Source organism: Ambystoma mexicanum, chromosome 8, assembly GCF_040938575.1.
Source record: "Ambystoma mexicanum isolate Mex_15411 chromosome 8, UKY_AmexF1_1, whole genome shotgun sequence".
In the NCBI taxonomy this organism is placed as follows: Eukaryota; Metazoa; Chordata; class Amphibia; order Caudata; family Ambystomatidae; genus Ambystoma; species Ambystoma mexicanum.
This window is the reverse complement of record NC_090929.1, coordinates 250,121,970-250,146,309: the sequence shown is the minus strand read 5'-3', so window position 1 is coordinate 250,146,309 and position 24,340 is coordinate 250,121,970. Positions and strand designations below refer to the sequence as shown.

General features: G+C 47.3%; 1 protein-coding gene across 1 annotated transcript in view; it reads right to left on the bottom strand.

The window, feature by feature from the left end:
• Positions 1 to 22,842, bottom strand: part of BRINP1 (BMP/retinoic acid inducible neural specific 1) — a 619,275-nt gene extending 596,433 nt beyond the window's left edge. The window contains exon 1 of the mRNA XM_069609661.1: positions 22,496 to 22,842. The gene's annotated coding sequence lies outside the window, so the exon portion shown is untranslated. The remainder of the gene's footprint in view (positions 1 to 22,495) is intronic.
• Positions 22,843 to 24,340: the final 1,498 nt, after the last annotated feature.

The following is a 24,340-nucleotide window of genomic DNA, read 5'->3' as shown; positions in this document are numbered from 1 at the left end:
AGGAGCAGCCCAGCTGATCGGGAGCCGCGGCGGGAGAAGGCGCGCTCAGCCCGGGACCAGGAACGAAGCGACGAAGGCGGAGCGGAGCTGCGGGGACCGCAAGGAACCAGCAGGCGGGATCGCACAGCCGGTGGAGGACAGCCGGCGGGCGTGGAGGAGCGGCCCAGCTGATCGGGAGCCGTGGCGGGCGAAGGCGCGCTCAGCCCGGGACCAGGAACGAAGCGACGAAGGCGGAGCGGAGCTACGGGTGAGCCCGCCCAGCAGCAGCCGGAGGACAGGCGGGAGGGCAAGGGGCCAAGGGGCAAGGAAAGGCGGCTAGGACACACGGGGCTGCAACCCGGTCGAAGACCCAGCCATAACAGGACAGGGGGAACAACAGCCGCCCAGCGCCAGCCCAACCCCCCCCCTTCTCACACGCAGACGCCCACGCCCTCCCTCCAAAGGAAAGAAATCATACGGCAGGCCGCAAGGAGGCAGCCACGGGGGAGGAGCAGAGGCACCAGAACAGCCCGAGAGCCCGAGGATCACAAAGGACACGGGCAACAGCAACGAGCGGCCCAGGAGGAGCAGGAAGCAGGTGGCTGACCCATTGAGAGGCCGCCACCTGACAAGTGCAAGGAATTTCGTTTTCCACCCACCCACCCACGAAATACAAGGAGGAGGACACCTGGGCATTGCTGTTGCAGGGCACCCAGGTCAGAGGATGACAAGTTGGCGGTGTTTGGGCAACCAAGCACAAATGATAGACTCCGGACGAGCCAGAAGGAAACGGAATGGGTCTTCGCTCTTCTGGACCAGCGCCTCTTGGGGGCCTAAACGGCGGGGGCGTCTGGTAGGAACAAATAAGGCTCAGCTTCCCCCCCAAAACAAACGGCGCTCTCCCCACCCACGGACCCCTGCACGGGCAGGATAGGAACAGGTACAATGGGTCGGGGGAGTTGGGGGCCTACTATACCAAGTATAGGGGGAAGCAAAGGAAATCCGGCAAGCAAGCGCCACACGTACAGAATGAGGTCACTATTGTGTACAAATACTTCTGTTGTCATGGAAATAAAACTGCGGCCAATTTTGCCAATTGAAATCTTGTGTCATGCCAATTCATGGGGGATAAAATCTGTGTGCATGCGCAAAGATAATTGGGAGTAAAGGCAAATGGACGGCTGCAGGGGTTATGAATTTTTTTTAGTAAGCCAGCGCAGAGCATGGGTTTGGGGGCTGACTCTGGCTGGATACCGAGATCCGGCTACACATCTGGTGCCGGATCTTGGATCCGGCGAGAGCCTTCCCTTTGACCAGCGCTGTGTGTGCCTGTATCAGAGGCAATGGAGTGTGTTCTGAAAAGGTCACCCATTTCTGCGCAGCAAGAAGGGAAGAGGAGTGGTGAGGTCCTACTATGGCGATAAACTGCGATGGCCAAAGATGTAGAGCTCAGTAATGAGCGCAGTCCGAGCTCTGCTGCTCTTAACAATAAGGAGCAATATTTTGAAGGGCCACATGTTTACCTTAGGCTTTTGTTATTGTTTGACCCATGGTGAGCTGTCATACCCTGGGGATCTACTTCCTGGCGCTAACTGATGTGATCATGACAGGTGGTTGTGGGGATTCTTGAAAAGAAATGCATGGGGTCTTGCCCTGGCCCGAGCTAAGTCATTCCTTACGGTGAGTGACCTAATTATTGATAATTATTCTAACACATCAAGAGTTACAGCCAAGCACGATCTTCAACAGGGCACCATGTAATTCTATTGACATAGCGCAATATTTAGTGAAGCATTTGACGATGTCTCTTCAACACAGAAAAACCACCTTCGAACCAATTATCAGCAACCAACAAACTCGAACCATAGAAGAATGGTGGAAAGCCCTGTTTGATGGATGACACAGACCGCTGATGCGTGCATTTGTGATGTTCCTTCAGACGCGGACAAAACGACTGTGAAAGCAGTAACTGTGTGAGATCCACACCAATTCCATAAAAATACCTAAAGATAAGTCTCAGCAAAATGACGATTAAGTGGCTGACTTGATGTTGTTGCGATAGGGTTCCTTTGTGATTTGTTATGTATTCTGTTTCGTCTTTTTTAAAGGTTTAATTAAACCAATAAAAATAAAAAATAAAAAAATTGCGCAATATTTAACCAATCGGTTGCATAATCTGCTGGTTGGAGAGGACTCTGAATGTGCTGCTTGTGTCACTTTACATTGATTCAGAGGTGGTGCAGTAACTTCATGGAAAGGTCACGCTTTCCTGTGCACATGAAGGGCAGTCTCAAGCCCCCGACAGATTCCTGTGTCATTTGCACATAGACGGCACATTCCACGTATGCGCACTCATACAGACACGATGATGCAGGCATGCACATATAAACAGACACACGCAGATGGATCTTGGCATGTTTGCAAAGAGACATAGATACATCTTTGCACGGATGCGCGCGCAAAGACATACAGCTGAACCCATGCGTGCATGCATGCGTGCATGCATGCACAACAAGTCTTCGGTATGAAAAACGCATCATGTCTGCGCTGTTCAGCTGCCGGGCAGCATCCTCGCGGTGCCTGGCTGCCCGGGACAGCACCGGGCTCTCGAGCCGCATATTATAATCACGGCGCTTGCTTCAGAGATGAGTTTACACTTTTATGAGTGTCTGCATTTAGTGGCTCCCCAGGACATACTGAGGCGGACAGTACGAAATGGCGCAGGATTGCCGCTGAGCAGCAAAATACTTCAGAGCGAGAGCAGAAAAGACAACAAAATCAATTATTGGAAGAAAATAGAAGGTGGAGCGTTATCCTGCAGTAACAGTCTGCCGCCTGTGGATGTGCGGTGGGGTGGAAGCTACTGCTCTGGGGGCGGGAATCGGAGGGGGAAGGGGAGGGTGACATAGAAATGACTGAACAGACAGAGGAAGCCAAGGGAAGACTGTGGAGGAGTGGAGAGGAAGCGAAGGGGAAACGAAGCATCGAGAGAGCCATCGAAATAAGAAAACAATGGGCGGGAGGGTCCGGAGGTGGGGTGGGGTGTGATAACCTGAATAAGAAGGAAACACTGGAAGGGAAAGTTAAGGACGGGTGGAGTGTGGCGGAGATGGAAGGGATACAAAGAAGGCAGGAAGAATTTGGGGCGGGGGGGGAAGGACACATGGGGAAATGTTGTAAAGAAGGAAGCAAGATGCGAGGAGGAGTAGGGAGAAAGAGAAGCATGTGTAAGTGTGGAGAAGAAGGAGGGGGGAAATAAGGCAGGATGCAATGGGGCAGGGAGGAAGAGAATGGTGGAGAAAGTGTGGTAAATATAGAGAGAAGAAAAAAGAAGGCAGCTAGAGATGGGGCAGGGGAGAAAGTGAAGGATGGAGGGAGTCTGGTAAAGATGGAGGGGAAAACAGAGGCAGGGAGAGTTGAGTCAGGGGAGAAAGCGAAGGATGGAGGGGAAAACTGAGGCAGGAAGATATGGAGAGGAAAGGGACGGTGGAGAAAGTGTGGTAAATATGGAGGGGAGAACAAAGACAGGCAGATGGAGAGGGAAAGGGAAGGATGGAAGGAGTGTGGGAAAGATGCAAGGGATAAAAAAACAAAAGCCAGAAGAAATGGAGGGAGGGGAGAAAGGAAAGGATGCTTAAGTGTAGTAAAGAAAGACCGGATATAAAGAAGCCAGGAAGTGATAGGGGTGGGGGGAAGTGAAAGGATGCAAGACGGGTAGTGAAGATGGAGTGGAGACAAATAAGCCAGGAAGTGATAGGGGTGGGAGGAAGTGAAAGGATGCAAGATGGGTAGTGAAGATGGAGTGGAGACAAATAAGCCAGGAAGTGATAGGGGTGGGGGGAAGTGAAAGGATGCAAGACGGGTAGTAAAGATGGAGTGGAGACAAATAAGCCAGGAAGTGATAGGGGTGGAGGGAAGTGAAAGGATGCAAGACGGGTAGTAAAGATGGAGTGGAGACAAATAAGCCAGGAAGTGATAGGGGTGGGGGGAAGTGAAAGGATGCAAGACGGGTAGTAAAGATGGAGTGGAGACAAAGAAGACAGGCAGTGATAGGGGTGGGGGGACGAGAAAGGATGCAAGACGTGTAGTAAAGATGGAGTGGAGACAAAGAAGCCAGGAAGTGATAGGGGTGGGGGGGAAGTGAAAGGATGCAAGACGGGTAGTAAAGATGGAGTGGAGACAAAGAAGCCAGGAAGTGATAGGGTTGGGGGGAAGTGAAAGGATGCAAAACGGGTAGTAAAGATGGAGTGGAGACAAAGAAGCCAGGAAGTGATAGGGGTGGTGGGAAGTGAAAGGATGCAAGACGTGTAGTAAAGATGGAGACAAGAAGCCAGGAAGTGATAGGGGTGGGGGGAAGTGAAAGGATGCAAGACGGGTAGTAAAGATGGAGTGGAGACAACGTGTAGTAAAGATGGAGTGGAGACAAAGAAGTCAGGAAGTGATAGGGGTGGGGGAAGTGAAAGAATGCAAGACGTGTAGTAAAGATGGAGTGGAGACAAAGAAGCCAGGAAGTAATAGGGGTGGGGGGAAGTGAAAGGATGCAAGACGTGTAGTAAAGATGGAGTGGAGACAAAGAAGCCAGGAAGTAATAGGGGTGGGGGGAAGTGAAAGGATGCAAGACGTGTAGTAACAATGGAGTGGAGACAAAGAAGCCAGGAAGTGATAGGGGTGGGGGGAAGTGAAAGGATGCAAGACGTGTAGTAAACATGGAGTGGAGACAAATAAGCCAGGAAGAGATGGAGAGATGTGAAAAAGGGTAGCATGAAGAGAGGGAAGAGCAGATGGATTGGTGATTAAGAGGGAGGAAGGGTAGGAGGGAAGGTAAGTGAGGGTGGGGAGGAGGATTGGAGGGGAAAGTATGGAAGGAAAATAGATTGCTACAACTTGCTTGGGGAAAGATTGAATTGTGGAAGAACGATTAATGGTGGGGCAGCAAGGGGGAGAGTGGGAAGCGAGACAGTGGGGTAACTGGGTCTGAGTGATGGGGGAATATTTGGGTGTGGAATAAGAGGCATGTGGTGAATGGAGTAAAAAGGGAAACGCATGGGATTGACCAGTAGAATGGGATGCAAGTGGGATTGCAAACGTTTGTGGAAGGAGTGTGAGGAGAGAACGACATTTAATGAAAACATTTAAAGTAGGGAGAAATGACAAGGGGGAATAGAGCATGAAGAACATGTACAGAACCAAAAGGAGAGATTCTGTGGAGAAGAAGAGAGATAACACAAATCCGGGGCAGCAACATTGAGTGAGTGGTAAGTAAGGGAATGGATGCTATGTGAGGATTGAGCCGGAAAATCAAGATTGGATGAGAGGGGTGAAGCAGGGTTGATAGGAGAGATTTTGAGCAACGTAGTGGAGAGGGTTGGTGAGTTGGGAATGAACAGGGAATCTGAAAGTACATGGTGAGGTTTGGGAAGGTGAGTGACAGGTGAAGTGAGGGACTGGGACTAAGGAGCAAAGGGGCATGTGATTAGTGGCCAGGAGGGGAGCAATGAATCAGGGATGAGAAAGTGCACTCGCTGAGAGGTTTAAAGAAAGATGGGTGGGGTGCATAAAGAGAGTCGAACAGAAAGAAAGAAAATGGCACCTGCAAAGAAAAAGAAAAAAATGAAATATGAGTTAAAAGAAGAGGGCAAGAGAAAGGGAGGTGATGAAAGTGGAGATGGGAGAGGGGATAAAGAATGGGTGAACTAGTGGTTGTGTTTGGGAGTGACATGCTATTGATAATATCAGGTTTTTTGAATAGCCGCTATTATCACTCATTGACTGGTTCTTAGTTCATGAAACTCATGAGTATGGAGGGCTGGTCAGCTAGGCAAGCTCTTACTAACATGTGAGCTATCAAGCTAGCAAGGATAGTGATAAAGAGAGGCTGAGTGGGGGCAACTCACAACTAACTCTCTTAAAGAGAGAGAGAGAGAGAGGATAATGAAAACAGAATGTGTGTATCAAATCCGTTCACTGTCAGATGTTCTGACAGATATCTCTACACGCATTTTGAATCGTATGTAAGGTGTACGAGGCCTGGGTATTTTCTCACGCATTGCAATTGTTTGGAGAGACAACGTGTACATATCACAGTTCTGTGCCAGTTATGGAGACTGGATCACCCTCTGGTTCATGACGGTCTATTAAAGATGTTCTTGAAAAAAGGCAACATGTTCAACATGGGGCATTATGTTCCTGCCCAGCAATAAAGATTGTTTAAGCAGACATTTGCAACAAAACAAAATCATCAGTTCAGATCTATGTTTTAAACTTAAAATACACTAGCATATTCGCATGTGTGTGCCCAAACTGACATGCTCTAGCTGTACAGTGGAGATCTATATAAAAGCATTACCACAGTTGCAAGAAACTATGACTGAAACCCCCATTACCACACAGAGGTTTTTTTTTTGTTTGTTTTTTTAGTAGCATTTTAGCATACAGTGGCCTTGATCGGAATATGGGATAACCGATTATTTTAGCTACTTACGTTTTTACTATGTGTGCAGCGCATTCAAATTCAGCAAAGGTGTGTGTGTGTTGAACTTGGCTAGGCCTGAGTGGTGCGGACTCTCTTCTAGTGCAGAGCCGTCTGCAGCAGTGGCCCAGTTAGAGATCTCTGGCTGTCAGAAGTCTTCAAAGAAAGTTAACTGAGAGAGAGAGGGGGAATGCAGGCAGTTGCCCCCGATGCGATTCATGAGATGTAAGGCCAGTTTCACAGAAGCGTGTTATAATGTCGTAATCCCATTGAACACACTCTGTGAACCAGGCTCTGAGTCAGGCAGAAAGTGAATGTACATGGGAGATCTTCGGCCACACTACAGATACATGATTTAGATTCCAGCCAGAACACTGCTTGGCTGGCCAGATCAAGATGGTGTGTCTCTGCAAATCAAGAGTCAGGATTTTCCTGTACAATGTCAGCCGTTGATCCATTCACTTTGAATATCTTCGGGGACAACTAAACTCACTTCCAGTCGGGCTGAAGGGCTGCCTTGCGTCATCAAGTCTCTGCTGGACTCATTAACATTCAAGATTAGTTGGGTCACTTTTCCAACGCAGATCTGAGGAACACTGGTAGTTCTGTGTGTTCCTTATTCGAAGACCTAAGACATTTTCGATGGGATAACAAGTGGCTGAAGCCTCTCATGGGGTGGAGCCTGGTAGCAGAATAACAATTCACATTTAGATCTTTGTAAGCCGAGCAGTCACTTATCAGGAAAATCACTTAAGGAGACCCGCTGAAGAAAATCCATAACGTATAGAGATATTTCCACAAGAAAATGTGCACACAAGTCAGTAAGAGCTGAACATTGCCACTGCCCACCAGGCAGGGAGACTAGATCAGGGGCAATGTGTTTCTCTTGGAAGTGAGACAATGCACAGCATCAGAGGTCTGAAAACTGGTCCTGGGCATTGAGGCTAGTCCCTGACATAAAGCACACTATAAAAGCTCAGTATTATGATTTTATACAGCTGTTATATTTTAATGTCTTTTCTGATCTATAGTTCTACTAAAGCAAATTGGGAAGTATATTGAGTTTATTATGTTTTTAAATGAACTACTAAGACTATATGTTTTAAGATTTCGTCCATCTGCTTATTTGTAATGTGAGTCGTCTGATCAACATTTGACATAGTACAGCCTGGGTAGTCAGTCTCGCTACCAAATAGTGTGAATGGATTGTCTAGTGCATTCCTGCTTGACTTTAAATTAAGGGCTGCATTGGGTACAACTCAGATAGGTTTGGAGGATCAAGTTAAGATAGCATAGACTCCCCTTTGAACTTTCAGAACAAATGCCAGATTCACATCATGCACTTTTGTCGTCATTGTAGTACCATTATTTTATTGCGCATTCATGGTATGGTGCAGGTGGTGAATATGCCATGTGGTTTACATAACATATGTTGCCCATACTGTATAAGGTAAGTCTTTTCTGTGTAATGTTTAGGACTTTGAACGTAATTGTAATTAGCACTTCTAATGTGTATGAGTGCATTGCTTATTTCTTGTTATGCTATTGTAGATGTACATGTTTGTCTCCCTCTATTTACAGGTGTCCCTATTTAATTCAGGTTGCTCAACGAGGGAACAACCACCCATTCAGAGATATCTGTTGAACCACCAGTTGAAGGTTTTGTTCCTGGCATGATTTGGTCAGGCCATCCTTGTGAGGTGTATTCAGCACAAGAGCAAACTGTATCCAGTGGATTTTAATGAAAGCAATAGTGAATGGTCCTTCTAGTATAGAGTCAATGTATGTATAGTTGGCAACCTCAGAAATAAAGCTCTGGGGATTCAATATCAACTTGAGGTCAGGGCTCAAGTTGAGGGTACATGCGGGTGGACGGAGTACCCCAACTTTTTTCAGAGGGCACCTTGATATGCAAATTTCTGATGACTCCACATTCAATTGGTATCTTAATGATCCCCCAGCCCCCTTTTCGTTTTGGGACTTTACCCCTGCTTGGTGTGCAATTTGCTTTTTTCAGTTTTTTTGTTGTTGCAAGAATGATTAATCTTCAAAGATATTTCACAGCAAATTAGTGCATTCCAGATATGTTACATTCAAGAGAAAAAGCATATTTTATATACATAATTTAAGGAAAACGCGTACACAATGGTACATGGACAGCACGCAGACCCTGTCCTGAAATATTCATATTCATCATCCATGTAATACTGACAAAGAACCGGTCTCCATACCCCAACATTCATGACTATGTTAGAGGTTGCTCTATGTATCGATTCATTCTTGTTCACACATACATGTGGTTCTTCTTGTATTAACCACGAAATATTTGAGACCAAAATAGAAATGCTCCCTAGCTCGTAGAACTCTATCAACTATGGTATCCTTTATGATCTCCCTTACAACAAATGATTATATGTAGCACATTGGTGTCTATTATTGTGCATACCCCTTTCCCTATGTCCTGTATGCTTCTAAGTACTTTGCAAGTACCATTATGTATGTTTTTTCCCCCTGTAAATTATGTATATACGATATCATGTATAATCCTTCTTTTATAATTGTTCTTTTATGATGCACTTAATAGCAACAAGTGTTTCTAAACGCATCATCAGATTCAAAATTTAGTTGTGCTGCATTTTCTTGCTTCCAAATCAAACGCGTTGCCCCTGATCTATCCTTCCTATAGCTCAGGGTCAATGGTGATTCTAATTAATGTAACATATCTGAAATGTACTAATTTTCTGTGAAATATCTTTGAAGATAAACCATTCTTGTAAAATATATATATATATTAAATGGCACCCCAAGTTGACGTTTATTCCCCAGAGCTTTCATTTTGAGTTTGCCAAAAATACGTACATTGACTGTATTTTACAAGGACTTTTTGACTAATGCTTTTATTACAATACACCCGGAACACCCTGCTCTTGTGCTCATTACTACCAATGATACTCCCCAATTCCCGTGTGAGTAGGGGCTCCCTGCCCTCCTCTGTAAACACCCTTATGAGGTGAGTGTGTTTTATTATGTTGACCATATACTTATTAATGATTAAGAGTGCAGTGAGTGTATTTGTGTGAGTGTGTGTGTCCATACACTCACCTAGAAACACGTGTGCACAGGCGCGTTATAAATGACTTATCATATATCCCATTATATCACACATACATTGGTATGCCATCTTTGTGCCCAGGTGCAAGTGTGTGCCTATTGTGCTCTTTAAGTTGCATGGTGTATGCTGTGATAGGTGATATTGTGTTTTCTATATAATTCAACGTGGCTTCAGTTTTGTTAGATTTTGGAGTTTGGACGATTTCTGAACTTGTAAAGTGATGTGGGAGTTATTAATCATCTTTGCTTCATAAAAGTTGCATAATTAAGCTATGTTTTCATAATACATAAACACTCATAGGCAATATGTTGGCTAGTATCTGCATATGGTGTTGTTGATATACATGCATATGCACATACAACTAAATGTATATATCTTTTCATTTGATATTGTGGCAACATGCTGTCCTTTATTTATTCCATGAATATTTGTCAAGCCTCCAGAATACGCCACGCTACAGGGAACCCTTCTGTGGATTCTAACCCCATGACCACAGTTGGGTGTGGATGTGGACCTGCACTCTGTGCAACAGGAATAGTGTTTCCTGGGTCGAGCCTGACCAACAAAGGGAACCAGTTCAACTCCTTCAGTTACTGTACAAATAACAAATCTCCCTACTCCTAGAAACCTTTGGAGCTTTTTTGAAAGCCTGGCATGGCAATAAAGCAAGCAAAGAACCCTACAAGCATCCTAACCCATTGACGTTTACCCCGCTGTCTCCGTTTCAGGGATGCAAAGAAAGAACGTGTTATGCATCAGGAGTTTGGAGGCCGGGGGTTGCAGGTAGATATCAGGATCTGCCTTGGTATGTGCGACAGTGCAGGTCTCCCATGGTCCTAAATCGAGGAATGTGCTCATCATTACAGAGACTTTACGCAGAATCAAGTGGAAGGCCTAGTTTGAAAATTGTATTATTTCAAGGGTTGTTTGTCACATGTTTGATCTACTGCAGTGATTTGAATTCATTGTATGTATTATCCTTATTTTAAGAGGACATAGTATTTGCTGTGGGGAAAACTTTGGCACATCATCTGTGTCAGGCTTTGCCACAAAACAAACTATTAAGTGTATTCATAAGTGTCGGTAGTGAATCATCCAACCTGCTTTCTTCTCTGGGTAAAATGCCTAATTGCATGTTAGATATTCCTTTTATGGGGAAGGGGGTTGTCTCCAAAATTGATGACAACATAGCTATGAGCCCTCAGATACCGTTACAAGTGTTGGTGGTCAGGAGTCAGGGTATAGGCCTGAACTCACAGAGCACAATTTAAGGGAGTAATGCAGACTGCATGTCCAGAAGGACTCGAGAGCAGAAGAGAATGATGTCTAATGGCAACTTGGAACATGTAGGAATTGCTCCAGTAAACTTCCAAGAGTGATCTCTCTCTGTATCAGCCCATCACTGTGTAACCGAAAATACAGAATTTCAAATGCTGCATTTTGCTGCCTATATATGTGGGGGTGGTTTAGGATGATAATAAATGTGGGGGTGCATGGGGAGGCTGCTGTGGCGGTTTCCCCTTGCGCGTATATATATATATATATATTTATATATATATATATATATATGTGCGGTGAAATGTGTTTCAAGAAATACAATCAGCATTTTGGGCTTCAGTATTTGTTTTTGGTTCAAAGTGCTCACGTAGATCCATCTCTCTCTGTGTCTCCCTGATTCTCCCGAGATATTTATATCTCTGCATCTCAGGAACTAGGACTTGGATGCATGTATCTAGTCTAGAGAATGTGCTTTCATACAGTTTGCAAATGTGAAGTACTGCAGTCCAGTGTGTTAGCACACTTGCCTAGACAGGCCTGAATGGTGCCGGCACTAAATTGTAGATGTTTTAAAATGTCTTCTGCGAATTGCAAATTGAAATGCCATTGCAGCACAAATCAAATTGGGTAGTGTTTTCTGATGGGTTCAGTTTTTCGAATAGCAACAACTTTTTTCGAGCTCTAGTTTTTTTTTAAAATAAAGAGAGTCCTTTTTGTCACAAATCTTTTTTCTTTTGTTAAAAACTACTTTTTAAACATTACATTCGAACAATAAATGTGTCTTATTGTTTTTGATTATGTGCAATCAATTTGATATTGTCATGAAATTTTATTTTATGGAATTTGATTCATTTGTTTTATTAAAACGGCTTCTTCACCTAACAAGTACATTAATTATTGCAAAGATTCTATTTGTTTGAGCAATTTTCTACAGTGAAAGAATTGTTTGTTTGGCAAGGGAATTTTTCTTGAGCCTAAATCTGATAGGTTTTGCTAGACTGAATATTCCAAACTCTAGCATGGGCAAGATGATTCCATAGTTGGTGTTAGATTGCCCTTATTCTCTTTTTTAGTGTGTGAGAAGCCAGCTTATGAATGTGATGTTGGCTGGACATGGATTTAGTTTTTTTTCTTTATTTATTTGTGGCATCATTCCCTGAATTAGGTTTCCAAAAGGTGACAGTTTTCCCTGCTGCTATTTGGGGGTTTTTTTGTATTGTTTTTCCTTGAATCTGATTTGAAAACTGAAAATCGATCAATGCGCTCACTGATTTATTTCATGTGTGATTTTTGTCACAACCACATTATTTGGCCCAGATTTGCTACAAATGTTTATTTGGAACTGTTTTGCGAAACTGATTAGGGAATCATAGACAACTAATTCTGCAAAAAATATGCCTATCTTGTATTAGCAAACACAAATAATGGACTCATTGTGTAATATTAGTAGTCCTTTCAAAAACTGCCATGGATGGAGGGTGGATTATGAATTAAGCATTGAACATTCCTTTTCCAGGTAGGCCCATAGAAGCCAGTATAGACGGAATTGGAAGTAAGCACTTGTATACCGCTTTGGCGATTGGGTGTATGGCTACCTCGATCCTACCATGAATAGTGATGTGCCCTACTTCCAGCGTCCGGTTGCCATGGGACGATGAACTGCCGGGTGCTCCGGCACCGCACCATTAGTGGGGATTGTGCTCTCATCTCTCCAAGCCCTGGCCTACCAGGTTGATTGCTGGCATAATGATATGCCTGTGAGAGCAGAACTGGGCCTCGATCTTTCCTGGTGGCCCTGGATAAGCCAGCAACGTTGTGTTGTGTAGGATTTGGAAAGCACACCCCTGCCACTTACAAGAGTTTAGGGTATTGAATAACCACCAGTCTCTGTGCATCGTTCACCCTTGAACACCCGTTACCTGTTTAACCACTGGACAGTCTGTGTGATTACCCATTACAATCAGAGACCTTAAGCAATGGACACTTTTGGTTGATAAGCCATGGACAAGTCGTTGGGCATTTGACTCTGAAACCCACCTGCCATCAATTGTTGGCCACATTTTCAAGGTGCCTCCTCTCTCCTTAAAAACTGCCCAATATCATTGATCCACTAAAATATATGCCATTAAATTCCACACATTCTACATTGACGTCAGACACTTTGGGTCTGATTTAAAAAAGCCTTTTTTATTTTTTTATTTTATTTACTTGTTTGTAATCAAAACACAATTTTGATTTTTACAATAAATGATTTCATAAAGTGATGAAGAGAGAACAAATGTAGAGCCTTTTTCAATGGGGTTGCACCATTGTAGAACGCCTTTGTAAATCAGAGCCCTGTAGCCTTAACAACATGGGTACAAAAATGTTTTTTAAAAAAACAAGAATACTATTTTTAACTATTCTGAACATTGTGTGATAAGGCCCTCATATTCTGTGTCCTCAACTCCTGCAAAATAAGTACTGCTGCCAGTCTGTGTATTTACCCACCATGGAAATATGGCGTTGATGACTTCTGGTCAACTTGTATAGTTAACTTCCAAGCCCCGGCACATAGTGTTCTTAACTCTTCTGTTATTTACACTCGGACATTCTGTTCATTAAGCCCTTCATAAAAATATCTATCATTAATGGGCATTTAAACCTGGACAATAGTGGTGTTAAACCCTGGCTAATTAGTGTTATTAAACCTTTGACACCCTGTGTCATTATCATTGGGGAACCTTGCATTAATTACCTGTCCATGCCCTGCTAAATAAACTCCATAGCACAAAATGCGTTTGGCCTGTGGGGCACACAATGCCACTAAACATTGAACTGTCCATGGCTCTGGCACTTGAACAAACGGTGCTGCCTTTATCATCCTGGGTCCTTGTGCCATGTGTCATTGTATCATTACCCCCTACAGTCCCTGTGCCGTTACACCTTGTATTCCCTCTGCCATTAACTTCCGGGAAGCTTGTGATATTAACCAATGGATACCATGTGATATTACACATAGGAGACTCTGTTCCATTAAGCGCAGGACATCCCTTGTCATTAAAATCTGCATGCCTCATGTCATGGGCTCTTGAACAACATGTGCCGTTCACCACTGATGCCCAAGGGCTATTACGTTGGGAAGACTGTGCTTCTTCAACACCAGCATATACAATGCCATCAACCAATGGATATCTTTTGTCCAAAACCCATGGACTGTATGTGACTTTAGCACACGTGGCGGGAACGGTAGCCAATCAAGGTTGGGCGGAACGTGGACTGAATGTCATGGTATGAGCTTGCGTTCCAAGCAAACTTGGAGCTGCCAGCACCCGCTCCACCATATCCCTCTCTCTTTCCACCACCACCCCTTCTCTCCCCACCCAACCCTTTCTCTCCCTCCCGCCCACATACCTGAAGAGATTGCAGTGGCACAGCACTGCTGCGCTGATCCTGTCAAGTCCCAAGGCGGCCATGGAAATGGAACATGCCAGGGCCCTCGTTAAAGGGCCTGACTTCACTCAGGCCTAATAACTTGGCCCGCGGGCCGTTACCACTTGTTACAGCCTGGGTAAATCGTCATTATGGCTATATTATCCCCTGGAAACCATGTGTCATTTAACCCTGTAAACCCTTTGCAACCATATGCAACCTCCATTATCCACCTCAAGACATCCTGTACCAGTAGCTTTGGGAAACCATGGGGCAATAACTCCATGGCACTATGTGTGCTTCAATGTTACAGATCACACATCATGTGCACATGGACAATGTATCATTAAGCACTGCGATCCATATGGCTCACTTTCTTTATGACATAGGTCTTCAAACTGTGGGAACGCTGATTAATTAAACATGTTTCCCTATCTGTCACTATCCCCCTACAGTCAGTCCCACTAATATCTGAACCCATCCATCCCTTAGATACACCAAGACAACAATCCTTGGACACAAGGTGTCATCAGCCCTTTAGAACCCGTGGTATTAACTTGTGTACCAACTGTGCTATTGATTATTTTCTGCCCTCTGTTAATATGCTCTAGACACCATTTGACCTATGCCTGAAGGTCCTTTCTCAGTATCACTGGATTCATCTGTCAAAATCCCTTTGAACACCAGGTGTAATTAACCTAGGGACACAATGTGCCTGAACTCCTTGCAATCTGTAGACCCAATCAAGCTCGGTAATTAACCCTTGGGCATTCGGTGCCGCTAACAACCAGTCCCAAATGGACATCCCTTGGCATTGGGCACATTGTGTAATTAGCCTGTGGATAATCTGTGTCATTACCTCTTGGACACCATGTGTTCCTAACCTCTGGACACCATGTGTCATTAACATATGGAAACCTGTACTAACAAATATTTCCAATACATCATTGAAATCTAGCACACCAGTGTCATTATCCCTTGGACGTCCAGCGCATTTGGTAAATTGATTGGTTTTATTAATTTCAGGACATCCAGTTTGTTATCCCACAGCATGTTATGATATTAATCAGAGAAATCCTGCACTGCTAACCACATGGCATCCTGTAAGGTTAATCCCTTGATAGACAGATTCATTAACCTCAGGACATAGGAGTTAAAAACCATGTGCAACATGTGCTATGCAAAATGTGGCAACGTATGTAAGTACCCTTAGCTATAATGTGTCATTCACCCCATACACCAGGTGGTCTCCAGCCTTTTGGCTCTCTAGATATTTTCAACTACAACTACCAGCAAGCCTAGGTAAAGATGAGAGAGCATCAGAGTCATAGTCCACACATTCTGGAGGGCTGCCTTTCCCCCTGCCATACATACACACTGTGTTGGTAGCCTCCAGCCACTGTTTGTGACCAATAGCCATGTGCCACTAACATGGAAAACCCCATTAGCCACTCAGCAACATATTATATTAATCCATGGGTATATTATGGTATTAAACCCTGGGAAAATTGTTTCTATAACCCCTTCTACCTATGTTATTAACTCTTCATTCTGTGTGTAATTAATCATTGGCAGCACCTGTTACAGGTATGGAACCTCTAAACTCCCTATGCACGTTGCCCTGTGTCGTTGACCTCTGGACACCGGTCATTAACCCCTTTACAGCTTGAGTCATTTTCTTTTGGAGATGCAATGCCTTTCTCATCATGTTCACCAAGGGCCATTAGTTCCTGGCTGATGTGTTTTTGACCTTGTGTTCCCTTTATTATACACCGTAAACAAACAGGTACTAGAATGAATATCTGTGGTGATGAGGTGTTATTGGCGCCTACACTTCCTCAATTTCGGGTTAATTTGAGGACAAATCGTGTCATTAAACCCCAGAGCCCTTACTTGCCATCAGCCACATCTGACACCCCGTGCAGCCAGCACTGCCTGGCCAGTTTTCTCCGACTTTTCAATAAAAGATACAGTGGATTATGTAACATGTGTGGAGGGGCATCCACTGCCCCCCCCCCACCCGCCACCGATCACCCCCTCCACCGAACCCCAGCGTCTTTCGCCCCTGTGTCACAACGCAAGCCACATAGCACAACCTCTGCCTAGGAGCCCATAAACGGCATGACCTTTCATCCACGGGCAGGTGGAGGGAGACTTGCTCAACTCTTTCGGCGTCGAGTGGGAGACAGGGAGCTCTCCTCTCCCAGGGTCTTCTGTCATCACACGCCTTTGAGGTGGTCATGGGGTCTACTCTGCTGCTGCGTGTGTGGTACGGACCTCTGTGCTGTCTCCATAATAATAGACCCTGGGCTGGCTTTGCTTGCTGCTTCCAGCCACAGTCCTACTGCTCTACTCGAAGCCATTAACCGAGGCAAACGCGCCTCTCTACTAAATCCACATAGAAAGCATGGTGCCCCTGGCACAGCAGCGAAAGGGTCATCCACCTGCAGCAGATACCCCAAACATGGGCACCTACAAAGCCCGTTGAGAATCAGTGCCTTCCTCGCACTTCCTGCTGCCTGGAACTCCGGTACTGGGGAAGGGGGAGGGGGAAAGGGGGGAACATACAGAGCCCCGGGGGGCGGTGTAGCAACACCGCGCCGGAAGCATGTGCCCATATAACAAGGGGCACGGAGGCTTTCTTCCAGCCGACCAACACTATGAATCCAAAAATGTATGTATTGTTTAGTAATGGACATCGCCAGAGTCGTTGCTGGGGGTGGGGGGGCGCTAAGGGGGATATAGCCCCTGGTCTTTTGGTTGTAGCCCTGGATAGAATTTCAGGAGCTGCAACCAAAAGGCTAGCTAGCCCCCAGTCCCGACAATTCCAACATTAGCGTAGCCCGGGATCTTTTCCAGACCTAGCAACACCCCTGGAAATCGCAAAAGAAAAAATTACTCATTTCATGACTGTAGCCGGGTGTCAACCCCCACACCCCCACACCCCCACAAAATAAAAAATAATCTGCAAGAAGAGAAGGGCAACCTTCTGTCCCATTAAAGAAAGAATTACAACGATACTCCCTAACACCAACCCAAATAGAAATGGAATTCTAAACCATTGAGAGAGCGGCGATCATTACATCCTCACAAATACAGCAGAACCCCGCTCTTGGGCGACTGCACAGCACCACAACCACCGCACTAGGCAGAGACGCGCAATTCCCGTTTCACCCTCCTAAAAGCAGAGAGAGTTCGGGCTCCTTGGAATACAGTCACAGAAAGCCTTGCTGCTGCACGAGCAAACGTGGGGGAAAACACCACAGGGGTCTTTCAAAGCGTCACCAGAAGCCCCGCGCCCACCACATACGGGAAATAACCACCCCCTCAGCACCTACACAATCGCGTGTAACACATCACCCACCACTGGGCAAATCCCAACGATTTGCACCGACCACCATCAGCAGTCAAGAGAATCACAATGTTACATTAAAAGCCATAAATTCACAAATTCGCTAAAAACAATCCTAACTGGACACAGGCACCACCAAAACGAAGCGGACACATCCTTAACACTGTCTCTTTCATCCAAAATCCCATGTGTGTTCCTGCACCCAGCACAGACTAATTCCAGCACCTCACCGGGCACAGAGGCGCCATTGATCCTGCTGTAGTCCCACCAGGACGAGCCTGCAGCGCAGTCTCGTCCCGCATCCTAGTGCCACCGGGAAACATCACAGTCAGGTTGGCATTGTCTTTCCCCAATCTCAAACACCATCATGGCCCCCTCCAATTCCACACCACCCCATCCTTTCCCAGGCGGCCACCCTCTCTTTCCAGCAACCCCTTCCAACTCCACTACCCTTCAGGGGGCACCCTTTACAAGTGTATACGTGTTTGATAGCTTGTGTAGCGCCATTATATAGCGCCAACCGCTTCTCAGTGACTGTTTCGAAGGAGTGGAGTGACACGTTATACTTTCATCTTGCTGCGCCCATTCACAAATAGATTCTATTTGAGGGGAGAGGGAGGGAGTTGGTTCCAAACCGCTAACCAGAGATCCACATTGAGACCAACCACACCAGGCACGCACTCATTGGGTATCCTTCCAAACACAAACATAGCCTGAGGTCTGGATCCAGAAGCAGAGAGCCCCGGCTATCCAGATAGCATAGGCTGCTTAATAATGCTGGACCCACCCAAACACAGACACAAAGCACAGAGGTTCCATGGCAGACCTCAACTGAGAAGCCTCCCAACCTACACAGAAGGGAAAATGACACTGCAATGCCCACCCACAAACAGACTGCTGCTGAGCAGTCAATAACACACTCCAGACAATCTGAAACATCTTTCAGAAAGCTGTCCCCACCCAGTCACAGACTTACTCACCAGCGGCGGCCAAACCACCAAAAGAGCAGCGTGATTGGCCCAGAGAGTGGGGCATTGTACACACAGACTTCTACTCTGAACCCACAACAGACCATAACAAGTCCCGTATGATGATGATGATGATGATGATGAAAAGAACAGAAAACCACCCAAATCAGGCTAACGGGAACCCACACTGCCAAAGACACCCAGAAATGCATAAATACTACACCCCCATTTCAAGCAGAAAACAGGCAACCTATCAGAATGAATCAGAAGGGGCATCGTACTGCTGCACCCATTCAAACTTAGACTCAAACCACTGTGGTTGCAAACCAAACTCTCACAGACATGCCTACCTACACTGGAGATACACACAACGAGCAGATAATTTGCATTGCCATACACACTCAATCAAGGACTTCTTGAGTGGGTTCATATTAAACCCCAATCCTAGCAAACTACCCAATCCAGACTAAAGAACCCTTCACACTAATGTGGCTGTCCATTCATGCAGCTCTACTGAGAGTGCACACTGAGCCCCAAACAGACCACCCTACCCAATCCAGACGGAAGCACCTTACAAACTGCGGTGGACACCCAATCATGAGGGTCTAGTGGGAGTTCATAGTAACCCCTAAGAAGAGCATGCCTACACCATCAAGACTGAAACACCCTTCACACTATCGTGGGCAGCTAATCATAGGTGCCTATTGTGAGTTCACAATAAACCCCAAAAAGAGCAGACTACCCAATCGAGAATGAAGCCCCATTCGCCTTACTGTGGTCGTCCAATTACAGGTGTTTACTTGGAGTACAGATTAAACCGCAAGCAGAGCAGCCTCCCAGTCTATATAGAAGCACCTTAACACTACTGTGGCCACCCAATCGCGGGCACCTTCTGGGAGATAAGAGTAAAACTCAAGAAAATCCTCCTACCCAATCCAGACTGAAGAACCCTTCAAACTAATGTGGCCGACCAATCATGCAGCTCTACCAAGAGTGCATGCTGAGCCCCAAACAGGCCACCCTACCCAATCCAGACTGAAGCAGCATTCTCACTAATGTGGCTGCCCACCACCCTACCCAATCCAGACTGAAGCACCCTTCACACTAATGTGGCCATCCATTCATGCAGCTCTACTGAGAGTGCATACTGGGCCCCAACAATACCACCCTACTCAATCCAGACTGAAGCACCCTTCACACTAATGTGGCCACCCACCACCCTGCCCAATCCTGACTGAAGCCCCCTTCACACGAATGTGGCCATCCATTCATGCAGCTCCACTGAGAGTGCACACTGAGCCCCAACAGACCACCCTACCCAATCCAGACGGAAGCATCCCTCACACTGATGTGGCCGTCCATTCATGCAGCTCTACTGAGGGTGCATACTGGGCCCCAAAAAGACCACCCTACCAAATACAGACTGAAGCACCCTACAAACTGTGGTGGACACCCAATCATGAGGGTCTAGTGGGTGTTCACAGTAACCCCTAAGAAGAGCATGCCTACACCATCAAGACTGAAACGCCCTTCACACTACCGTGGCCATTTAATCATAGGTGCCTATTGTGAGTTTATTAAAAAAAAAACAGGAGGAGCTGACTACCAAATCGAGAATGAAGCACCATTCGTCCTACTGTGGCGACCCACCACCCTACCCAATCCAGACTGAAGCACCCTTCACAGTAATTTGACTGTCCATTCATGCAGCTCTACTAAGAGTGCATACTGGGCCCTAAAAAGACCACCCTACCCAATCCAGACTGAAGCACTCTTAACACTAATGTGGCCATCCATTCATGCAGCTCAACTGAGAGTGCATACTGGACCCCAAAAAGACCACCCTACCCAATCCAGACGGAAGCACCCTTGAAACTAATGTGGCCGTCCTTTCATTAAGCTCTTCTGAGAGTGCATACTGAGCCCCAAACAGACCACCCTACCCAATCCCCCTGAAGCACCCTACAAACTGTTGTGGACATCCAATCATGATGGTTAAGGAGAGCTCATAGTAATCCACGCAGCCTCCCCAGTCTATATAGACGCACCTTCACAATACTGAGGCCATACAATCATGGGCGCTTTCTGGGAGACAAGAGTAAAACGCAAGCTAATCATCCTACCCAATCCAGACTAAACCACCCTTCAAACTAATGTGGCCGACCAAAGATGTACCTCTACTGAGAGTGCATACTGAGCCCCAAACAGACCACCCTACCCAACCCAGACTGAATCACTACACAAACTGCTGTGGCCGTCCAATCATGATGGTCTAAGGGGATTTCATATTAATCCCCAAACACTGCATGCTTACACCATCAAGACTAAAGCACCCTTGACACTGCTGTGGCCATCCAATCATAGGCGTCTACTGGGACTGTATACCCAACAGATCAGTGTTGCCAATCCAGAGTGAAGCGACATTCACACTAATGTGGCCATCCAATCTATGTGCAGAAAGCACCTCAAACAATCCATACTGGAAAACCATTCACGCCCGTCCAATCAAGGGCGTCTATTGCATGACTTATCCCTAAACAGAGCAGCTTACTCAAACAGTATCCACCATCATACAACTCATCCCAAAACGGATTTTTACCCTGGAGGTCCTTGCAAACCCCCAAATAGAGCCGCGTGCCCATATCACCGAAGGCGATGGTTTTATGGCACTTACATAATTATGATTGGTCATTTATAACGCGCTTAATTAATACCAGAAATTCCTAAGCGTGGAACCGGGGATCGAACCTGCGTTGCTCTGTGTCGTCTTGCTTTCAAGGCGAGCACGTTGCCCCTGAGCTACCCTCACGAGATTTGCCCCACTTAGACATGGGCATACGCTAGGTGTGGTGTGGGGCACACGTAAACTCAAGGCACCGTTTTCAGTCTGCACCGTTGACACGAATACAGTGACTCGCCCTTCATACACGCCAGACCATATTATACCTCAAAGCCATGGAAAGCCGCTGTCCTGAGCCGAACAGAGCAGGAGGAGGGGTAGGGGAATGTGGGGGGTGGGTGGGCGGGGGGGGGGGGGGGGTTGTTAGAGGGGTTTTGATGACGCATCGTACAAAGATCTGAGTATTGCTGTGGTGCCATTCACGACAGGCAGAGGGGTGGAGAGCGGGTTACACCCTCCCTCTGTAAATTAATACTTCGTGCGGATAATGGTGCTTTACAGTACTATATCGAAAACAGCGTGCACGTAAAATGTCCGTACACCCCTCCAACCGCCCCCACACCAGCCCCCTCCACTCCCATCGCACCCAAGTAGGTTTTTCTTTCCATACGATGCTGACCCATCCAAGCACACACCTCGACCAAGGAGATGGGGGCGGGTAGAGGGTATGGGGGCAAGCAGCAGTAAGCGCCCCATGCAAGGCAGCGTGTTCACACAATGCAGGGAAGCAGGCTCACTGCACCCACATAAGCACAGACTTAAAACCGGGGTTCTGCTGTATGCTGAAAACACTGAGGCACCTGTCACTCCATCAAAGCACTGATGCAAGACACACGAGTCTCCCTCGTAGAAATACACGTATGGTGTGGAGAAGTTGACCTCTACGGGGGAGAGTCCTTCTCCCCTCCCCAATCACCCTCAAACGTGCCATCATGTTCCCCCCCAGGTACAGAAGAACCCAAAGCACAGACGCACCCGCCCTCCTCAGGGACCCTGGCATCGCCACGCTCCGAGCACCTGGAAGCAGAGCTCCGTCAGGAGATGCTCCACCGCTAAGTTCACGTGCGGGCCTTCTGCATTGCACGGAAGGGGTCAACGGCTGACCTTAGGCTTGGGTAATTCTGCAAAGCTCGAGTGAGGGCTTCCTCAGGGCACGGGGGGCAGGCACACCAAAATCCCCTTTCTTGCCTTCGACCAAGCATACAGAAGAAGCCCCATGGGAGCCAGACACCCGCGGAACCCTTACCTGTCGTTAATGCCCCTCTCTGCTGGGGATCTGGCGGCCGGGGGCTCTTATTCTGCTCGGCAGGACCGTGGGAAGACGGCTCTGTGGGCTGCTGGCATGCTGGTCGCAGTGCTGGCGAGGCAGGCGTGCAGATCCTGGGGAACTAGCAGTCCTTTTCATGCTCAGACAGAACAGCCCACTCCCTGCTACAGATCCCAGGCATTAAAAGACAGCTCCAAAGCTCGTGCGCCCGCCCGCAGCCCCTGGAAATGCTTATCTCTTGCTGGTCACGGCCAAGCCATCCCGAAAGGAGAGGAATCAGACTGCCGGGGCTGGGAGGAAGGCAGCGGCTGGGCTCCGGGGGAGGGAGGGAGGCAGAGGCGGGGCTCCTGGGGAGGGACCAGAACTGCGGGAGGGAGGAGCCCGGCCCTGGCAGGCTTATTCTAGGAGCGCTCAGCATATAATTAGATGGAGGAGGAGAGGAGGGCAGTGCGAAGAGAGGGAGCAAAAGAGCGGGACGGGGGAAATGATAAGAGAGTGACAGAAGGAGGGGAAGAATGGTGCAGATGGTGAAGTAGTGGAGAGAAAAGGAGCGCGACAGATGGAGAGCGAAACAGACGTATATGGCGATGGGCAAGATTGGGGAGAAAGGAGGAAATTAGCGAGGGAGGAATGGGGGGCAGAACCTGGATAGACTATGGGGAGAGAGAGAGAGAGAGTGATGTGGGGTTGGAAAAGAGATGGGTGGGCTATGGGAGGAAGACGCATTCAAAGAGATGATAGAAAAGAGGGGTTAATACAGAGCGAGCCCCAAAGAGAACGGGAGAAGCGCTTGTTGAGATGAAAAGAGCAAGGGCGGAAGCAGAGACGGCTGGACAACGAGAACAGAGAGGGGTGGCTAAAGAGAGAACGATTTTACGGATTAGAGAACGAGGAAAGGGCAGGCGCAGGGAGTGAGAAGGGCGAGAACACGTGACAAGCTGGACCCGATAGGGTCGGAGGACAGACAGGATGCCCTGGGGCTCGGAAAGGAAACATGAACTATAAGGGCAGAGAGACGGGAACGAAAGAGAGGACCAAGGAAGGAAAAATCAGGTGCATTGGGTGTCGGGCAGAGAGGGAACACGGGAGAGACGGGGGAGGCAGGACAGAGGAGACAGTCGAGCAGAGCGCTCCAGGTGTGCAACATCAGGGAGACGGTGAATGTGTGAAGGAGAAAGGAGGGAGGTGTGTAAAAAGAGGGCATTGGAGCAGGGAGGCTGGAATTTCAGGAATGAGCGATAGGGGTGCAGAGTTATGAAAGTAAGGAGGGCTGGACATGGCGGGCTCTTTAGCGGATGGGTCAATGCGCACAAACCGTCTCTGTCTAGATGAGGTGATGGGAGGGCTGGGGAGGATAGAAGGGGACGAGGGCGCAGGGGAGGGGAGACGAATACACGGAGACGGGGGTGTGTCTGTACATCTGGACTCTAGACTGCACCGTGGATGTGCCGGTGCTGAGCGGTGGAGGTGGGGGCTGGGGAGGGTGCGAGAAGGCAACCCGATAGACAAGGGGGTGGGGTGGAGATACGAATTCGGCAGGTGTGGCCAGCAAACTGTGCAAAGCATGCGTGACACGGCGCGACAGCGGGATGGGAGGAATTGAAGAAGGGCGGGTAAGAGGGAGAATTGTGCATATGTGCAAGAAAACTCTGCCAAACAAGCGTGGGGCCCGGGCGAGAAAGAGTGAATGGTGTAGAGGCAAATGGAAAGGTGGCAGGGGAGTGTACGAGAGCGCGAGGCGGGGACACGTAACCGAGTGAACTCCAGGCAGAGTGTAGAACAGAGAGCACTGGGAGACTGGAATACAGGTGCGAAAGGCAGCGG